General features: G+C 39.4%; 1 protein-coding gene across 2 annotated transcripts in view; it reads right to left on the reverse strand.

The window, feature by feature from the left end:
• Nucleotides 1-6,733, reverse strand: part of PCNX4 (pecanex 4) — a 36,453-nt gene extending 29,720 nt beyond the window's left edge. Inside the window, exons 1-2 of one of the 2 annotated variants that reach the window (XM_029950433.1) lie at nt 6,644-6,723; nt 1,505-1,629 (exon numbers count right to left, since the gene is read on the reverse strand). The gene's annotated coding sequence lies outside the window, so the exon portion shown is untranslated. Of the gene's footprint in view, nt 1-1,504; nt 1,630-6,643 lie in introns of both variants that reach the window. The other variant, XM_029950431.1, reaches the window with a different exon arrangement.
• Between the last annotated feature and the right edge of the window lie 273 nt (nt 6,734-7,006).

Here is a 7,006-nt window from a genome sequence, read left to right on the forward strand (position 1 = left end):
GATCTGAATTATTTTCATGGGATACTAAAAGAAAGGCTGAAGGATACAGAATTATTTGCCCTACACAATGTTTCTTAAAAGGGTCAAAGAGGTTTGATAAATAACACACTAGATGTCATCTTGAAGAGTCACAGTGGATATCAGCAAACTAAAGACGTTGAGACATCTTTGAAGTTTAAAAAAAAAAAAACCACCACTGCAAACCCGCTTAAAATGTATCACTTGAATTTTCCAAACTTACTTGAACAGGGAACCCAACTTTCCCACTATATCTAGTAACTGACCATGTGTGTAGTGTTAATTACTTTGAGAAATACTGATCTGGGCTTCAATTACAATCGTAAAGATTAAGCTAAGCCAAGAAGAATTTAAAAAATATACCAATTAAGGGGCACCCGAGTGACCCAGTCAGTTAGGTGTCTGACTCTTGATCTCGGCTCAGGTTGTGATCACGCAGGTTTGTGAGTTAGAGACCTGCAATGGGCTCTGCACCTAGTGCAGCACGGAGCTTACTTGCTTGGGATTCTGTCTCTCCTTCTCTCAAAATAAATCAATAAACTTAGAAAAGAGATACCAATTGAGGAATGTCATGAATAAAGCTACATAAGGAAAAAGATTATGAGGGAAATTTGACAAATAGCAAGTATATCAGATTGCTGAAGCTTACTTCTAGTATGGGTATTTTTTTCTAATATCTTAAGGATAAAAGAGGATTGTACAGCGGTGCCTGGGTGACTTAGGTGGTTGAGTGTCCAACTTTGGCTCAGCTTTGTAAGTGCAGAGCCTGCTTCAGATTCTCTTAAGAGTCTTTCTCTGCTCCTCTCCCACTCACATTCTCTCTCTCTTAAAAATAAATAAAACATTAAACATATATAAATACGTTATTATTTCCTTTACAGGAAATAATGCAGAAACTGGAAATTTATTAAAGCAAAAATCATGATAAACTGACACTGTGAGATTTAATTTAATTACAGATCCTGGAAATTTAAAAAAATATTTTTATAGGTATATATGGAGATCTATTTTTTTTTAATGTTTTATTTATTTTTAATACAGAGAGAGAGCATGAGAGGGGGAGGGGCAGAGAGAGAAGGAGACACAGAACTGGAAGCAGGCTCCAGGCTCTGAGCTAGCTGTTAGTACAGAGCCTGACACGGGGCTCGAACCCACAAACGTGAGAGCTGACCTGAGCCGAAGTTGGAGGCTTAACTGACTGAGCCACCCAGGCGCCCCGGAGATCTCCTATTTTTAGAGAAAGAACACACACATGAGCAAGTGAGTGACGGGCAGAGAGAGAAAAAGTGAGAATCTTAAAGTAGGCTCCACGCTATACAAGGATCTGTATATGAGGTTTGATCCCATGACCCTGGGATCGTGACTTGAGCCGAAATCAAAGTGAGACGCTCAACTGACTGAGCCACCCATTACCCCCAGAGAGATCTTCTAAATCCTAATCTGGATTACTAAAATAGAAAATAAGTTCAGGATAATTAAAACTTACTTCCTGAATGAGGATTTGACATACATTCTTAGAGACAATTCCTAAACAGGCTGATGCATTTGTATGGCTGCAGTCTCCAACATGTTAAAATGAAAAATGGCTCCAGGTTTAGGGGGAGGGGAATGCTGTGAAAATAAAGGGTAAGGGATAAAGACGGTATCAACATTGATTTTGGCCGTATGTTTTTTTCATATGCTACTCTGAAAGTGAGCCAACAAAATAGCCATAGAAACGCTGCTTTATTTGGAATTTGAGCATTATCCAGAAGGATGTGAAACAGATCAATCTGGCATTGTCCAAGGAGGGAATTCCTATTTTTTCAACTTAAATGCAGGAATCAGGTAAGAAACCAACCTGAAAAATCCTGTAAAGGAAATAATAATAATAATAATAATAATAATAATAATAATAATAAACAAAAAGTGGCAGTTTGGGGGATTACAATAAATTTGTGGTTTCCTTAGCCAATTGTATGAATTTTGTTTAGTAAAGCTTAATTGTTTTTAATCACATTGGTTAACTTTTGTTCTGTTCTATTGGATTCAGACTTTTTTTAATGGTAAGAATACTGAAAATGAGATCTGCCCTTTTGACAGATTTTTAAGTGTTTAATACAGTATTAAATAACAACACAATGTCATACAGATCTCTTGAACTTATTCTTTTTTTAATTTTTTAATGCTTTTTATTTATTTTTGAGAGAGAGAGAGAGAGAGAGACGTGCGAGCAGGGGAGGGTCAGAAAGAGAGGGAGATACAGAATCTGAAGCAGGCTCCAGGCTCTGAGCTAGCTGTCAGTACAGAGCCCAACACGGGGCTCAAACCCACCAACCATGAGATCATGACCTGAGCCAAAGCAGGACGCTTAACCGACTAAGCCACCCAGGTAACTCTAGAACTTATTCTTGTTGTACAACTAAAACTTTATATAGCAAGTCTTCCTCCTCTGTTTCTTCCTCCTCCAAGTCCCTGGCAACCTTCATTCTACTGTTTCTAGGAGTCTGACAATTAGAGATACCTCATATAAGTAGAATCATGCAGTATTTGTCCATTTCTAACTTGCTTATTTCACTTACCATAGTATCTTCAAGGCTTATCCATATGATCACACATGGCAGGATTTCCTTCCGTTTAAGGCTAAATAATATTCCGTTGTATGTATATACCACATTTTCTTTATCCATTCATCTGTTGATAGACAATGGGCTGTTTCTGCTTTTTGGCTATGGTAAACAATGCTGCAATGGGCATGGGAGGGCAAATATCTCTTTGAGATTCTGATTTCAATATTTTCAGATATATACCCTTAAGTGGGATTGCTGGATCATATGGTAGTTCTATTTTTAATTTTTTGCATTCTACCAACAGTGCACAAGGGTTCTGATTTTTCCACATCCTTGCCAACACTTGTAATTTTTCTTTCTTTATTCCTTTTCTTTTATAATAACCATTCTAACAGGTATGAGGTGACACTGAATCTACACACATATATTGAGCACTTCTGCACTGTGCATCAACTGTATTTTTTTGTATATTTCAGGAAACTTACTATCTCCTAATATATTTGTCAAATTTTATTAAGTCTTTGCTCTCATATGTTTAATTTCTAAAAATACAAATTTAATTCCTGGATGTTACTTTTTATAGAATCCTATTATTTCATTAATATGGTCTATCTTTCTGAGAATATTCACTATACATATGTGTGTATATGGAGATAAATGTCATTTAATTCCTTTTAAATTGCCTTGTGTCCTCTGCCTCTTTTTCTTTTACAGTGTTCACTTCTCAGGGTGCCTGGGTGGCTCAGTCAGTTAAGCATCTGACTGGCTCAGGTCACGATCTCATGGTTCCTGGGCTTGAACCCCTATCACGCTTTGCGCTGACAGCATGGAGCCTGCTTGGAATTCGCTCTCTTCCTCTGTCTCTGCCCCTCTCCAGCTCATGCACACAAACCCTCGCTCTCAAAAAAAAAACAAACATTAAAAAAAAAAAAGAGTCTTAAAACAAAAGAACAAGCACAAAAACATCTCTCCGATCAACAAAATGGTATTTATTCGAATTCAGTATTTGGGGAAGGTCTTTGAATCTAAGAGTTTTCGGTAAATTCACAGGAATTAGTTTATAGAGAAAACTATGACTGGATGGAAAGGGTAACTAGACAGATCAAAGGATCTTTTTATTACAGATAGTGGGAAAGCTTCACAGGTAGAACAATGAGCTGTCAGTTCTATGATTCACCCTTCCCAAATGTATAACACTAGAATAGAAATTGTTAGCATTCCATTAGTCTTGGAAAACGAAAATGGGAAAAAATAGCCAAAGGTCACATCAGCGCATCACAAATGTGCCAGGCCAGCTGACACTTCTATCCCGATCTACCTTTCCCACACTGCACACATCTTACCAATTATAAATGCAAAATGATCAACCAGTTTTTCTTTCAAAAATACTGACTTAATCCACACACAGTGTCAGTTGGTGGCTGAGTTTTTCAATCATATCAAGCCATTGACTAATGAAAGGCAATTTTATTTTTGGGGCTAGAGAAATGAAAGAATAATTTGGGAGAAATAGTTTTCAGGGAAGAGTGGGCCTGAGAGGAATCTCCAAAATGTCAAAATAGGAAATGTCTGTTAACTAAGCCAGCATGAGGATACTGGCACGTCGGATTCCTTGATAAGAGATAAACACAAGTGGCAAAGTGTCTAGAAGAAAAGATTCTCACCATCAAGAAAATGAAAACAACCCACAGAATGGGAAAAAATGTTCGCAAATCATATACATAACAAGGAACTTATGTCTAGAATATACAAAGAACTCTACAACTCAACAAGTGACAAAAACAAATAAGTCAGTTTTAAGGATTATAATAGGTACTTCCCCAAGATAATATACAAAGAGCCATCAACTACACAAGACAAGATTCCACAAATAATGAATTACTCATTCATTAGAGAAATGCAAAGCAAAAACCACAACGAGGTATTACTTCAAATCCACCTGACTGGTTATCAAAAAGACAGAAAACAACAACTATTGGTGAGGTGGTGGAGGAAATAGAACCAGCAAGTAGTTTTGAAAATGGTGCAGTTGTTTTGAAAAACAGTCCAGCAGTTCCTAAAAACGCTAAACATAGAGTTACCATAGAGTTACCATATGATCTAGCAATTTCATTCCTAGGCATTTACCTAAAAGAAATGAGAACATTAATTAGTCTACACAAAAATTTGTACATGAACATTCATAGCAGAAACATTAATTTTCCAAAAAGTGGAAACAATCTTAATGTCCATTAGATTAAATAAATGCGGTATACCCATACGATGGAATACTTTTAGGATATAAACAAAAATGAAGTACGGATACATGCTACAATATGGATGAACCTTGAAAACATAATGCTAAATTGAAGAAGATAATCACAAAAGGCCACATATTGTATGCTTCCATTTATATGAAATGTCCAGAAGATGAAAATCTATAAAGACAGAAAATAGGTTAATGTTTGCCTAGGGCTGGTGGGGACAGTGACAAGTGGGGTAGGCAGTAATTTCTAAAGAGTACAGGGCTTTTTTTTTTTTTCTTTTTAAGTAGGCTTCATGCCCAGCAGGGAGCCCAATGTGAGGCTTGAACCCATGACACTAAGATAACAGCTGAGGTGAGAATCAAGAATCAAACGCTTAACCGACTGAGCCATCCAGGTGCTCCCCGCTTTTTACTTTTTTTTTTTTTAAGGGCCTTTTTTAAGGGTGATGAAAATGTTCTAAAATTGACTGCAGTAATACTTGTATAATTCAGTCAATATACTAAAAACCACTGAATTATACACTTTAAGAAATTTGTAATATTTTTTCAACTTTTAAAAATTTAAATTCCAGTTAGTGAATAATACATACATACAGTGTTAATATTAGTTTTTACAAAAGAAGAAGAAACATAAAAGTTCCCTGACCAGGTATTATCTACTAATAACTATAGGAAATTTAGGAGTAGTTGACGGGTGCCCCAGGTAAATTACTAAAATGGCAATGTCTGCTCATGGAGTCTGGCTCTGGATGCTATGATAAAAGTTTGGAGATTTGGCATGGGCGGCAGTGGACACCAAACGATATAAAGGATGGTCTGTGCCCTAATTATAAGAATGATCTAGGGCACCTGGGTGGCTCAGTTAAGCCTCGGAATCTTGGTTTTGGTTCAGGTCATGATCTCAAGGTTTTAGGAGTGCAAGCCCAGCATATGCTGGCAGCCAGGTGCCTTCCTGGGATTCTCTCTCTGCCCCTGCCCCATTCACACTGTCTCAGTCTCTCTCAAAATGAATAAACTTTAAAAAAATGGTTTAACAAAACAAAACAAACATAAAGAACATACTTAATATAATTGAATACAAGAGAAACAATTGGTAAAGAGCAGATAATCAATTCACAAGTCTGATACCCTCTGTTGTAGATTTCATTGAAGGAAACACAGTCCTTGACAGAAGTTTGAAAAGAAGCAGATCAGCGGGAAAAGAGTTTATTCGTGTTCTGGAGGCCGTTCGATGACCAAGCTGGGGCAAAAGTGGTTTCGCTGGGAATGAGGAAAGAGTACAGGACTATCGCAGGGACGCAGTTTGTAAACTGTATTGGTGTAACAAGAGCATCACTAAATCAAGACCCAAAGGACCATTTTCCATCTGACAAGCGTCTCTTAGAAACAAAGCGCTGTGGGGGCCCCTGGGTGGCGCAGTCGGTTAAGCCTCTGGATCTTGATCTCAGGTCAAGATCTCACAGCTCATGGGGTCAAGCCCCACAAGGGGTTATGTGCTGATGGCCTGGGGCCTGCTTGGGATTCTCTCCTCTCTGCCCCTCCCCCGCTCTTGCACTCGCACTCTCAAAACAAATAAACTTAATAAAACAACAACGCTGTAACTCAACAAGCTAAAGTAGTCTTCTAAAAAAATACATAAAGTCACATTGGATTGATTCTTCTAGCCACTGAATTCACCTTCTGTCTAAAAGGTGTAATAATCGCTTTTGAAGGTTTTATAACGAAGAACAAGAAATGTGCAGCAACTGAAACCGCAACAACGTGACTCTGCATCGTCTTGGAAATTAAGATGACCAAGAAGTCCCCAGGTGGGTGTCGGGTTCGAACGTACCTCGAGTCACCCAAGGGCAGAGGCGAAGGAATCCCAGGGACCGCATTTTTGCAGGTAAACCCGGGTTGGGCGATCCCGCCCGGAGGCTGCCTGCGACCCGAATGCGAAGGCAAAGAAGCTGTAGCGGCCAGGCAACCAGCTCCCCGAGGTCGCGCCCGGGCCAGCTCCGCGTTTCCATGGCTAACGTCAACTCCAGCGGGTGCCACCGCCACCGCCGCAGAACCGAGATCGCGCCCGGGGGCGGTTCGGGCACCCGACTCGCCCCGCCCCCGAATCTTGCTCGCTTGGGGGCGGTTACCCCACCGCCGGCCGAGCGAGGCGGAGCTGGGGAAGAGCTTTGTTCACTCCGGGCCTGGGCCGTGG

Source organism: Suricata suricatta, chromosome 9 (genome assembly GCF_006229205.1).
Source record: "Suricata suricatta isolate VVHF042 chromosome 9, meerkat_22Aug2017_6uvM2_HiC, whole genome shotgun sequence".
Classification (NCBI taxonomy): Eukaryota; Metazoa; Chordata; class Mammalia; order Carnivora; family Herpestidae; genus Suricata; species Suricata suricatta.